The following is a 14,729-nucleotide window of genomic DNA, read 5'->3' on the forward strand; positions in this document are numbered from 1 at the left end:
TTGCGCAAATTGTCCTTGTTCGCCCACCAAAGTAGAGATGAACGTAGCTGGTGGGTTACTTGAATTGGAGAAGACAGTGGTTGAATGGCTTGGATCCATTGAGATCTTAATGTCCATTGGGTTACCCTCATGGCGAGTCTTGCCATAGGAGTCACATGAACTATGGAGGCTATGTGGCCTAGTAAGGTTAGAAACTGATGAGCTGTTGCTTGTTTCTTTGAGTGAATCGAGTTTGCAAGTAGGGAAAGTGTTTCTGCTCGATCCTCGGGTAGAAAAGCCTTTGAGAGTATGGTGTTCAATTCTGCTCCTATGAATTGAAGCAGGTGAGACGGAGTGAGATGGGACTTTTGATAACTGATGAGAAAGCCCATGGAGTGAAGTAGAGTAATTGTTCGACTGAAGGGAAGTCAGAGCTCCTTGTTGAGATTGACTTCTGATGAGCCAGATGTCTAGATATGGGAAGACATGGACACTTTCCTTGTGCAAGTGGGCTGCTATTACTGACAGACATTTGGTGAATACTCTGGGAGCAGAGGCAAGTCCAAATGGCAGTACTCTCTACTGGAAATGCTGATGACCTACCATGAAACGCAGATACTTGTGATGAGGAGGGAATATTGGAATGTGATCGTAAGCGTCTTGAAGATCCAGAGAACAAAGCCAACCTCCTGTTTGAAGAAGTGGAAGCATGGTGCCTAGAGAAACCATCCTGAACTTTTCTTTCTTTAGAAATTTGTTGAGATTTCTGAGGTCTACTATAGGGCGTAGGCCTCCGGTTTTCTTTGGAATGAGGAAATAATGGGAATAGAACCCTCTGCCCTGCTGAGATCGGGGCACTGACTCTACAGCCCTGGCTCTCAGAAGGGTGGATAATTCTACTTGCAATTGAATTATGTGATTTTCTCCTAGAGAGAGAGGTCTCGGAGGAGAATCTGTTGGAAATAGAGACTAAATTGAGTTGGTAACCTAGAGATATTATTGCCAGTACCCATTGGTCTGTTGTTATTTGTAACCAATGGTTGTAAAAGGAGGTTACTCGACCCCCTACCGGAAGTTGTGGATGAGGATTGGAGATGTGGCTTCGGTCTCTGGGAAAGGCCTCAAAAGCCAGCAGCCGGTCCCGTCTGTGGCGGAGGTTGAGGCCTAGCTCCCCTAGGTTGTCTGGGCTGAACTCTTTGTTGCGGCATAGAAGATCTGCTCCTAGATGTTGGGGGTAATACCGCCTTTGTCTGTAGAAGGGTATTCTAGAATCTTTCCTTTGAGGCCTACGAGTTGGCTGTGTAGGTGGATCCTGCGGGATCAACGAAAGTTGCCTCAGGGTTTCTGTATGCTCTTTCAATTGAGCAACTGCATCCTGTACTTTAGATCCAAAAAGATTATCACCAAGACATGGGAGATCTACTAACTTCTCCTGGACTTCAGGCCTGAGGTCCGAGGCTTTAAGCCAGTGGTCCCCAACCTTTTTTGCACCAGGGACCGGCTTCAAGCAAGACCATTTTTCCATGGCCCGGCAGGGCGGGGCAGGGGGCTGGATTTTAGTGCACACATATCATTTAATTATGACATTTATAATGTGAATGTGACTCAACTCACCATAGGTTCTCACATGCACGGCACACTGACCCATGATCGTCACGGGGCTAGATGTAAAAGTACAGTTTGTATCCACGGGAACCCCCCTGACCCACAATAATGGATGTAAAGCAGAATTATGACATTCCCCATACAACTCACCCTACAAAAAAGATATTCTGGTTCTGGTGACATCTCAGTAACAGCAACTCAAACTCCTTCTACTTCCAGGCTCAATAGCCCTACTTATGAAAAGACAGCAGTTTACCACCAATGCATGTCCTCTTGAGAAAACACAACAAATAAGACCGATACAAACGCTTACATGCTAGCAAAATATCTCATCTCGGTAACAGACACAGAACCGACCTAACATACTTCCAGGATCTGTAGTAATGCACATAAACTAATCCGCACAATGTTACACCTGTATTATGGAATACACTCAAACAGGAGCAACCCTATCTATGAAAAGGCAACACTACAAATATTAAATCAGGTCCTAAAAACAGAACTAGCAAGCAGCTATAGATCCCCACACAGAAATAATTGTAAAACTATACTAATAAGCAGAATAAATGTTTCAAAACAGCTATGAACAGAATAACATCCAACAATTAAAAACTCATAAAAACTATTAAACATTCTCCAAACACCAATAAAATATTTAAAAAAAGCAGACATCACACAATTAAAATGGAAGTCAAGAAAAATAAACTTAAAAAGCCACCTTTACTTACCCCCTCCAGCAGCTCTCCTACTCCCCTTCCCTGCAGGCCGTGGCACACACCAGAAGCAGCAGTAGAAGCTAAGCTCTATACTTATGGTCCTCTTCCTTAGTGCCCATGTGTCTCACACACACACCATACCAGTCATGCCCCCATGACCAGTTTCTGTCTCTCACACACCAATCATCTCCCAAACAGTCTCTGGCACACACACACACCAGTCACCTTCCTGAATAGTTTCTCTCATGCCATACACACACACACAGGCTTCCCACTCCCATGTTCAACTTACATATATGGGCTTCTCACTCTCATAATCACTTTCTCTGTCTCTCTCACTCTCACACACACACACACAGACACACACACACTCACCAGTCTCTCACTCCCATGCTTGTTCTCTCCACATGCACAGGTTTCTCATTCCCATAATCACTTTCTCTCTCTCACACACACACACACTCACCAGTCTCTCACTCCCATGTTCTCTTTCAGATATACAGGCTTCTCCCTCCCATGCTGTGTCTCACACACACCCAGGTTTCTCATTCCCATGCTCACTCTCTTCACATGCACAGGCTTCTCATTCCCACAATCACTTTCTCTCTGTTACACACACACCAGTCTCTCTCATTTCCATGCCCACTCTCCACATGCACAGGCTTCTCATTCCCTGAATCACATTCTCTCACATTCACACACACCAGTCTTTTTCTCTCACACACACCGTCACCTTACCAAGCAGTCTCTCTCTCTCATGCATGCACACTCACCCAGGTTTCTCACTCCCATGCTTTCTTTCACACACATCCCACCCCCCCCCCCCCCCAACACCAGGCTTCTTACTCCCATGCTTTCTCACATACCCAGATTTCTCACTTCCATGCCTTTTCTCTCTCTCACACACATCAGTCACCTCCCTGACTAATGTCTCACACTCTCACATACACATCAGTCATCTCCCTGAGCAATCACTTTCATTGTCTCTCACATACACACACACACACCAGCTCCCTGACCAGTCATTCACACACAGGCTGGCCGGCTGCTTCTCTCTCTTTCTCTCACTCACTTCCTCCCCCCCCCCGGAGCACAAATGGGAGCTGCAGCAGCCCCCGCAGGCCAAGAAAGAAGAATCCCATCGGCCGCGGGACGCTCATGCTGCTGTCTCCTTTCTCAATTACACCGGCTGCTTCAACTGCTCGGGGACCGAAGCTGCAGCCGCCGCTGCTACTTTGCCACGCGGCTTGGCTCTTTCTCCTTCCCGCGTACCGCGTATCACTTCCTGTTCCGGGTCACGGGAGGGCAGGGGCGGGAAGAAGAAAATGCCAGCCACGGGTGCACAGCTTCTTTTAGCACCGCTGCCGTTCCCACTGGGCTTGAACGTGCTGACAGCCCGGCGGCAACGGCAGCGGGAGAGACCGGGAGCACGCGACACACCTGCCGGTGCTTGGCGGCGCCGCGGACCGGCAAAAAACTCCCACGGCCCGGGCCCAGTCCGCGGACCGGTGGTTGGGGACCCCTGCTTTAAGCCATGCAAAACGTCTGGCACTTATACCCAATGCAGCCACTCTGGAAGCTATCTCGAAACCATCATAGGCTGCACGGACCTCGTGTTTGCTGGCCTCCAGCCCTTTGTGGATAATTGCTTGGGCTGCTTCTTGATATTGTGAGGGAAGTGATGGTATAAAGTCCTGCATCTGCTTCCACAGATTTCTTTGGTACTGAGTCATGTATAATTGATACGAAGATATCTTAGAATTTAACATGGTTCCTTGATAGACCTTTCGTCTCAGGGAATTTATGATCTTTACCAGGGGATTTGAGGAATGTGGTCTTATCCTCTTGAACTTCTTTTGCGCAGATTCTACCACTACTGACTGGTATGGAAGCTGTGACTTTTGGTAGCCAGGAGCAGACTGCACCAAATATGTAGTGTCCATTCTTTTGTTAACAGCAGGCACTGAGCATGGATGTTCCCAAATCCGATGTTGTAAGTCCAGAAGGACATCATGGGCAGGTATGGCTACCACTTGCTTCGGAGGGTCTACAAATTGGAGAACCTCCAATGTTTGCTGCCTTACGTCCTGCTCTGTGACCAAGGTGAAAGGTATGGTGTCAGCCATTTCCTGGATAAAAGTTGTGAATGATAAATCTTCCGGTGGTGAAGGATCTGACATGAAAGCTTCATGACAGATCTGTGTGTGTATCACTCCAAGTATCATATGGATCTTGTCTAGGTGGAAAAATTGGAGAGGTTCTAGGCGGCTGAGGAAGCCCTGAAGGACCTGGTTGCGGGTCATCAAGGGATGACTCCTCAGGGTGTTCTTTCCGAGGTTTGGGAGAAAGAGCACCGACCACTTTACCAACTTATAATGAAGAGATTTGGTGGAGTGCCAGTTCTGGATGTCCTGGGTCCCCAGGTGAGACTGGCATCGATGGTGTCGGCGCCGGAATCGAAGATGGTGTTGGTGTATTCAGTAGTCGTGCCGGCGTCACCTTAGCTGGAATCGGTGACGGCACTGGCACTGGTTCAAGAACCGGCATCGGTTACGGCACCGGCATCAGCGAAGTCGCCGGAATAGGCGTCTGTTCTTTAAGGGCTTGTCGGATAAAGTCGGATGTAGGCAGAGCAGCTGAATGTGGTGGCGGTGTAGGCGTCGATATTCCCACCACAGAGCCCTGTGGAGGTTCGACCGATGGAGGTATAGGCCCTGGCGCCGAGGGTAGCGGAGTTTCCTGAGGTTTGAGCCGTTTAGCGGTCGGTTCCTCCGGGGAGAGAGGCGTCGCTGGAGTCTGTGTGTGCCAATGTCGGTGTGTGACTACTGACCTTGTCGATGCCATCGATGTCGATGGGTGATCTCCGGACCCCTCCAGATGACGTTTTTTCAACAATATTCACTTTGAAACCCCCACCGGGGACGATTTTGTTGACGTTGAAGGAGAAGGAAGAAGCTAAAGGTGAAAAAGATGTTCCATCTTCTCCTGTCGAAGTTTTCTTCCTTTGGGAGTCATCTCTGCACATTGAGGGCAGGTTGAGACATCATGTTTATCTCCTAAACAGAGAACACACTCGAGGTATGGATCTGTTATGGACATTGTCCGATTACAAACCGGACATTTTTTAAATCTGGAAGCCATTTTCTGTCGACAGCAGTCGATGAAGAGGGGGAAAAAAAATTATTAAAGAAAGTTTTTACTTAAGAGTAAAAACGAGACTGCGATTACTCACCAGCCGGTGGAAATCTGAGAGAGATCCTTTATGGGAGAAAAAGATTTAAGAAATAAATGACTTTTTTAGTCAGGTAATACTGTGAGGAAAACTCACAAGGCTCCTTGCTCCGCGATGCTTACAGCAGCGCGGAAAAACGAAGACTGAAGAGAGACCCCTGTGGCAGAGAATATCATGGCATGCTGGGCATGCTCAGTGGCCTCACAGGGCCAGTCAAAAGTTTCTAGAAACTTTGACAGAAAGTTTTCCGTACCAGGGCTCCATCAATGTCACCCACATGTGAGGACTAGCATCCTGCTTGTCCTGGGTTAAGGACCATTTCTATTAATAGACTGAAAGTGGAAACCAAACATTGAAGAAAAGAGATGAGGAACTAATCACTGAAATGGGGGAAAAACAGCAAGAACTAACAAGTTATATCATAATCTAGCACGTACAATTTTACATTATTGCAGAGGTCCCAAATCTATGGGCCACCAAAGTTCCAAAACCATAGCAACCAAAAACCTTAAGACAGTGAGGTCAATATTCAAAACTAAACATTTAAATTGATAACTTGTGAGTTATCCATCTAAATGGTTATGAATATTGACTTCAGTAATGGCAGAAAGCTGCCAATAGCATTCACAATGGGGAAGCTGAAATTGCGCATGCATGTGTACTCACCACCCCTGTGGTGATCTTGCTGCTGAATCAGCTCACTCCAGATTCTGAAAATCTGCACAGGCGCTATGAACAAAGATGGAGGCAGAACTGCACTTCAATATCCCCACAGTGTATGCAGTTAGCCACACTCTGCTGCCAGCAGCTAGGGAAGAGATGACTGAGGTAGGGAGAGGAAGAAGAAAGACTGAGAAGGTGAGCCGGGGAAGGTGAGATGGAAAGGTATGAGACAAAGAAGAAAGATTGGCTAGATGGAGAGAATTGAAGAGGTGCTGACCAACAGAAAGATTAAGGTGGAGAAGAGCAAAATAAGAAGTGAGATATATGAGAGAAAGAAAATGTTGGCAAGATAGGTGGAAGGGTTGGGAGAAATGGAAAAAAAAGGAGACATAACGAAAGATAAAATGAAAATAAAACCAAGAAAGGGATTCAGAAAATAGACCACAGGAAACATTGCAAACCTTTTGATGAAAAAAAAATCTATCAAAGGCAGAAAAACATTTTTGGTAATTATTGGAATATGTAACTATTACATTTCCCGTCGATAGCAAGGCTGAATTAGCCATGCTGTCTGGGAGCGCGTCGCGACCGGTCAGTAGGGGGAGTTCTCACAGCTGCGCGGTAAGCTTCCCATGCGATTGCCTTGTTACCTCAGTCTCTTTTTTTCCGCAAGCAGGACTGCACGCGGGGTTTTTCTCCTCCTCATCTCTGAAGAGATTTTTCGATTTTTTCAGCTTTTTTCCTTGGCAGTGATGGCTCCAAAGCCATCTCCTATGTCCATAACTAATGGACTTAATTACTGATATATTTGCCTGGGCCCGGAGTACATCCAAGCCTCATGTCGCGACTGTGGTCGTATGTCGCCCCAGGCCCAAAGGCAACGCACTGAGAAAATCACGCGTTTAAAGTCATCATCTACACAGTCTTCGCCGGGATCGGCAAAGAGACCAAGGAAGAAACCAGTCAAAAGGTCAGCTTTGTTGGAGGGCACCTCAGCCAGGCTGGAAATACCACCAGGGCCGGTGAAGGGAGTTGAGGCCTCGACTCCTCTCACGTAGAAAGCCCCTCATTTGCCGCTCAGGTTACAGAGTCCTGTACCCGTCGCTCCCACTCCTCAATGCCAAAACAATCGGAGCATAGGAAGTCTAAACAACCGAAGCATTCGACGCATGGCGCACCGGCGCAAATCATGGCACATCAAGACACGGTGCTTCGGGACAAGATGCACCAGCACACGACGCATCAAGGCACGGCACGCCAAAATCTGTCGATCCAAAACACGACGCATTAAAGCGCGCTGCGCACATAGTGCACAATACATCTAAGCAGGATGACGCAAAACGTGCAAAACTCTCGACTCAACCTCAGACTCCAACACTTGTCTCGTCGCAATCTTCACTGCATAGTCAAAAACATCTTAAAAAGACACATAAAACAAAACATATGGAGTCATCAAAAACTCCATGTTACGACTATGGCTGCTGTGCAGCCGCCTCACCACCAGAGGTCCCTCAAGAGCATGCTCTCCTGGCTGGCCCAATCCGTCCTAGTCATCTGCTCTATGTTCTGGACTTCCTTTATAACCCTGCCTACCCAATCCTTCAGTGCTTCGGCATCGAGCTCGTTTGGGCTCCCTGCTCTAGCCTCCTTTCTACCTTGCTGTATTGCCTTCGGGCATTCTGCCTCTATATTGTCTTCTCTGCCTTGCTGTCTTTGGACATTGTCTCATGCCTCCTTGATTGCTGCCTTCGGGCTTTTGTGTTTTATGTTCAGTGGTAGTGTTGTCCTGGTTTGTCAGTCTATTCATTGTCAGTCTTGCTTCTCCAGGTTCCCTCAGTCCAGTCACACAAAGCTACAAGTCAATATCACACTTACCCACACGCTATCCTGATTCCACCCATACCTGCACCCAGTTCCAGTGTTCAGACCACGCTTACCTACATTCACTTCCACACATACCTCCATGCTGCTCCTGTGTAGCAAGTTCACCCTTACCTCCACGCACCCTGTATCAGAGATTCCTTCAGCCTGCATCAGACTCCCTCCAGCCAGCTCCCACCACCACAGGCATCCTCCAGTTAGTACTCAGTTCCACAGGTTCCAGCCAGCACCCAGCTCTACACACTCCTGCCTGCACCAGATTCCTTCCCAGCCCTTATCAGAGGCTCTTCTGCAAACCCTGTTTCTCTCCATTCTGGAGTCACTCCTGCAGGTGGTGTTCACTACACCTGACCACTGCCCAATCGTAACACTCCACAGACAGACTCTGAACTAGATGTGGAACTAGTCTCTGACGACGTAGCGAGGGTTCTGAATCTGATTGGTCTTCGCTTAGTAGACCACAATCCCCTCATCTTCCAACACCGTGCCTGCCTCCTCAAGACTTGATCCTAGCAGCACTGCCTCCAGGACCATCTCCATCTCAAGGACCTTCACAGCCTCATCATCTAGCCTCATCATCTAGCATCGAAAGTGATGTTGCAAATTACGCAGGCATTATATACTTTTTTTCAAGATCTGGAATCCGCACATCCTCAGTCTCCAGTTGCACCTTCTTAACCTTCACCACCTGCAGTACCGAATCCTCTCCTTCCAACTCAACTAGCAGCACCATCTCCAATCCCAGACCAACCAGGTTCTCCGGATTCTCAATGGACATCGTCGCCTGGCTCATCCACCGGATTCCCATCTGACCCTCCTGAAGATCTCCCGGAACCTTATTCCCCTCCCGAAGACCTGTCCTACACAAAGTTCATTGAGAAAGTAGGCTCTCTTTTAAATATTGAAACAGGAAAGATACCTGATCCTCAATCAGAGGTTCTTAGAATATTGAAAATATTTGAAATGCCTCCAGAGCAGACAGCTCTACCACCACATGCAGTACTGGATGCAGTTCTTCGTAAAATGTGGGAGAAACCTTTTACCATCACAGCTGTATCCAGAAAAACGGACTTAAGGTACCGTATGCGAAATTCAACAATTTACGATTCCACACAATTACCCCACAACTCAATAGTAGTGGAATCTGCACTATCAAAAACCAAAAGAACAAAACTTCATACCAATTCACCACCAGGCAAGGACCATAAATCCATGGATGACTTCGGCCGCAAGGTGTACCACTCGTCCATGTTAGCCACAAAAATCCAACACCATCAATTTTACATAATCCAGTATTTATTTGAATGTCTCCAGAGATTTCGTCCATTATGTTTGGCTTCTGATAACACCTTACCACAACCATTTACAGACATGGAAGAAGGTCTTCGACATTTACTTCGCTCTGTATATGAGTCATTCGAGTCTTCTGCAAGATTCTCCGCTACGGCGATAGCAGCGCGGCGCATAGCATGGTTGAAAGAGAGCGCAATAAGAGAAGAAGTCCACGACAAGTTAGTGGACATACCTTGTCTAAGAGACAAATCTTTTGGGGGATAAATTTTGGAAAACTGTTACCCTGTTAAAAGAACAGAATACGGTTGTACTGTCATTAACATCTCCAACAGACCCCCATACCTCTTCCAGGAAATTCTACCCTTCATTCAGGAAAAATATCCTATTCCAGGGCCCCCTTCAAGCCATATAATACCTATCAAGTGCAAAATTATTCCCACCAGAGATACCACTCTCAATCTCATCCATCCCGTGGATGACCTCTTCAACGACGACCTCAAAAGCAAGAGCCACCTCCACCACCATACATAGGGGGGTCGCCTTCAACATTTTTATGCCAATTGGGAGGAGATTACCTCAGATCGTTGGGTGCTGAACATCATAAGAGAGGGTTACCGAATAAATTTTCTGACACTTCCGTGCCTCCCTCATGTACCTTCCCTACGAAGTACATCAACTCATTCACTATACCTTCAGGAACAGTTACATACTCTACAGATCCAGACAACTATTCAAAAAATTCCAATATCACAGAAAAATCAGGGATTCTACTCCCACTATTTTCTCATTCCAAAAAATGTCTGGAGCTCTTCGACAAATCTTAAGACTTACGGAACCTCAACAAATTCATTCAAAAAGAAAAATTCAAAATGACCTCTCTCAAAAGTAATGCAAAAATCAGGGATTAACTAGTTAACAATTACACCAGAAAAATCACTAGTTAATATAACTTGTATTGGCACTTAACTGAATCCCACAATTTGAAGTTGTTTAGTAAAATTAAAATATTCTTTTTATTGTCGTATAATTAAAATCACTATCATGTTTAATGTAATTTGTGATGATCAATTGACAAAATCTTTTCTTTTCAAAAAAATCTTTTAAATGAATCTTTTGAGAAAAACTTTTATGAAGCGGAAGATAAGACCTCAGCACCGGCATAGAATTCTGATAATGAACAGAAATGTAATGCACTGATCGGTACAATCACTGGTCTGTTATCTTCTTTTTATTTATAATTTTTTCTAAAAAATGTTTTAAAGTGCTGAAACGTGCAGTAAAACTGTTTGTTAAATGCACTACAACTTCAAGTTATTGGACTTGAACTTCAAACCACTAGGGTTTTACGTTATCAAATTTGAAGTTAAACTGTAGCAGTCTATTATTGTGCCGCCCGACTGAGTAATCACAAGCGAGCAAAATTTCTTTGATTTTCTTTACTCCCCCGTGGAGAGTTAAAGTCCCGACAAAAGTTTACTTATCTTTCTTAGCAACTTATTCAATTGTTTGTAGCCAGAGTGTATTTCTTCGGCTAACACAACCACTAGATTTTTTCTTTTAGGAACCTCCAAACTGCCGACGTTGTCAACATTTTGTAACCTGCATCAGGGTGGGCTCTACAACATGAAAAAACGAGCGAATAAAATAACATTTCTATTGACAGTCTAATGTTTAGGTTGCTTATGAAGTTAGTTTCTCTAAACTGCTGTCATGAATTTCTACCATTGTTACTCACATTTTTACTGTGGACTTGCCGTCTCTGTAGTCGGGTTGATGTAAGGCATTTAAACATGGCCGCCTCTATTTCAACAACAAACTTACTTGATACTGACAAATCATTGTGTTCGTGCTGATGTCACAACGTGGTGACGTATCAGGTTTAAATGTCCTACTACCAATGCTTCTTGTTCTGTCAAATTGTATATATCAATAAAGAATTCTTGTTTAATGAATGAATCAATTTATTTCAATGTTAAATTATATTTTTCTACTAGTTATTATATATTAGAAAATGTAATTCTTGTGATTTCAATATGAGATTTTATCAATAGACGTTTTGAACAGCTATTCTTATCTTGCGATGGTGTTTGATGGTACAATAAAGCTTTTCTTCTCCTGTCAGCTCGTAAAAAATCAATGGAGAATTGAAAATAAATATTTTTCAAACTTTTGTTATCTAAATATTATAACAATTGCTGTCCAATGGGGAACTGACCTTCATGATTAACATTGCTATTTCAACAACATAGTTGTAACATCAATTTAAAGGTTACTCGGTATTCCTTTTAAATGCAGTGATATCTCGCAATTGAACAAGTCAATAGAACAAATTAAATTAATGTTCTTGAAGAATTCACATTTTGATGTAAGTGCAATGACATTCAACAATGAATTAAACTGTTCCACTCGATATTACAATTTAAACCGTTTGGTTCTTCTGACATCAATTTAAAAATCCATTGATGTTCTTTTTTGTACAGTAATTTTTCACGATTTCCACCTCTTACGTCCAATCCAACATGATCTATAGCAAACCAGCGTAAATCTTTTGGTTGATGTTGTTCTGCTATATAATGTGCCATGATAGGTACTGATTCCTTTTTGTTTTTCAAACAGCTTTTGTATTCCCCCATACGTAAACGTAATGAACGCTTAGTCTGTCCGACATAAATTTTATTACATGGGCATTTGATAATATATACCACAGAAGTACTCTGACAAGTTGTGAAATGTCTGAATTTATACGTATAATTTGTGATCGGACAAATAAATTCTTTAAGTTCTAATGTTTGATCATAAATTTTACAATGTCCACATTTGTGATGTCCTATTGACTTAGATCCATCAATGGTTGATACTGTATCATTTTTTTCTGGCAAAGCTGATGGACTCAGGATTTCTTTAAGGTTTCTACTCCTGGAAAATGCCATATGAAAAATCAAGGTTCTCAAACCCTGGAATCATTTTGACAAGATGCCAATGGTTACGCATGCTTCTTATTATTTTGTGTGATATAGGTGAATACTTGGTGACATGTAATTGTCTGAGAATTATCTTGCTTCTCACATGGGATAAGCAACGCATTTCTGTCACAGTAAAGTGCTCTTTTAAATGCATTTTTTATGCATTTCTTGGGATAACCACGTTGTCTGAAATCTTCAGCCAATTTCTCTGATCGTAGTTTAAAAATCTGATTATTCGAACAATTGCATTTGTATCATAAAACTGCGAAAATGGTAAGCTGTTTTTTTAAAGGCAAGGGATGTGCACTACTGTAGTTGAGCGTTGTATTACGATCTGTTGTTTTTTTATAAACACTAATTGTCACTTCTCCTGAATCAGCTTTTTGTAATCTAACATCCAAAAAAGATATTTCTGTAAAATTGTATTGCATTACAAACTGAATCTTTTCATTACATGTATTAATCCATTTTTCAAAAGATAGTAAATCCACTTCATTTCCACACCAAATGATGAAAATGTCATCAATAAATCATTTGTAGAAGAAGATTTTAGATGAAAAGGGAGAGTTTTCCACCCATGTTGTCTCAAACTTTGACATATATAAGTTTGCGATAATGGGGGCCACTATGGCATCCTCTATGTGCCTGAAATTTGCTGAAAAAATTTGTTTTGAAAAACAAAAAAAAAATTTTTCAACGCAATAGTCGCCAACATTAATATGAATTCAATTGGTATACGATGTGGGCGCACTCTCTTGTTCAAAAACAACTGAATGATCTCCAATGCTTCATTTTGTGGAATTGAGGTACAAAGAGATTTGATATCTAAAGTGATCAACCATTTGTCTTGCATGTCATTTAACAAAGGTTCTATCATTTGTAGAAAATGTGTAGTATCTCATATGAATGTTGAACATTATGATACAAAATCTCTCAAGAAAGAATCTGTAAATTTGGATAATGGTTCAAGCAACGATTCATTCAAGGAGATGATGGGTCTACCAGGTGGATTTAATAGTGTTTTATGAACTTTAAGCAAAATGTATATCGTAGGTAATCTTGGATGTTTAGGACCTGAAGGATGCTTCCTCCCATATACTCATGCACCCTTCTTCCTGGCACTACCTTTGCTTTCAAGCACAAAACCACCACTATCAGTTCAAAGTTCTACCTTTAGGCCTGTCTTCAGTCCTGAGAGTATTCACAAAATGTTTAGTAGTGGTGATAGCTCACCTCAGACAGCTCTCGATCCAGATTTTTCCCTATCTGGATGACAGGCTGTTAGTAGCCTCAGATCCGGCTACTCTACAGACTCACACGTTCCAAACAATCAACTGCCTTCAGACATTGGGCTTTCTAATCAATTACAAAAAGTCCAACCTGCAACCGACCCAAACACTACATTTCATTAGAGCACTCATCAATACAACGCAACAGAGAGCATACCTCCCGCAGGACAGGATTCAAACTCTATCCTCACTAGCTCAGCGTCTATACAATCAATCGCATGCATCGGCACGCCAAATCCTCAAGCTACTGGGTCATATGGCAGCAGCTATCCATGTGGTTCTCTACACGAGACTACACATGCGCCGCCTACAGTGGGGCCTCAAGAATCAATGGTCTCAATACTTGCAACCACTCTCAACCAAGAAACATCTTACCACACAAATGCGCACTGACATTTGGTGGTGGATAAACACCAACAACCTGAACTGAGGAGCACCTTTTTGGTTACCTCCCCATCAAATCACACTCATGATGGATGCATCCAGGAAGGGCTGGGGGGCCCATCTGTGCAACCTAAAAACTCAAGGTCTCTGGTCTCCTCAGGAAAGCGCACATCAGATCAACCTTCTGGAACTTCAAGCTATTTGGAGAGCACTTCAAACCTTCTCTCCCCAAGTTCAGGGCAAACATCTCATGGTATACACGGACAACCAGGTCGCCATGTTCTACATAAACAAGGAAGGAGGGTCAGGTTCATGGATACTGTGTCGGGAAGCACTTCGGATACTGACTTGGGCAATATCAAACGAAGTGTCAATTCAAGCCACTTACCTCCAGGGTTTAGACAATGTCACAGCGGACCGCCTCAGCAGAATTTTCCATCCACATGAATGGACTTTAAATCGGGAAGTTGCAACCAAACTTTTCCAACGCTGGGGCAACCCGATAATCGACCTGTTTGCCACAGAGAACAACCGTCAGAAGCAAAAATTTTGCTCCATTTACCCGAGCACACTTCGTCACGCTCTGGATGCCTTTCTCATCCCATGGACGGGGCGCTTGCTCTACGCATCCCCTCCCATTCCACTAATATCAAGGACAATTCAAAAATGCATCCAAGACACAGTGGATATGATCCTCATAGCTCCAGCATGGCCAAGGCAGCCA

The 14,729-nt window shown here is 43.9% G+C and overlaps 1 protein-coding gene across 8 annotated transcripts in view; it reads right to left on the minus strand.

The window, feature by feature from the left end:
* SRPK2 (SRSF protein kinase 2) overlaps window positions 1-14,729 on the minus strand; it is a 424,006-nt gene that overhangs the window by 381,299 nt on the left and 27,978 nt on the right. Inside the window, exon 1 of one of the 8 annotated variants that reach the window (XM_029615031.1) lies at window positions 6,199-6,216. The exons of the other annotated variants lie outside the window; for them this stretch is intronic. The gene's annotated coding sequence lies outside the window, so the exon portion shown is untranslated. Of the gene's footprint in view, window positions 1-6,198; window positions 6,217-14,729 lie in introns of those variants that run through there. 8 annotated transcript variants of the gene reach the window in all.

This window comes from Rhinatrema bivittatum, chromosome 9, assembly GCF_901001135.1.
Source record: "Rhinatrema bivittatum chromosome 9, aRhiBiv1.1, whole genome shotgun sequence".
In the NCBI taxonomy this organism is placed as follows: Eukaryota; Metazoa; Chordata; class Amphibia; order Gymnophiona; family Rhinatrematidae; genus Rhinatrema; species Rhinatrema bivittatum.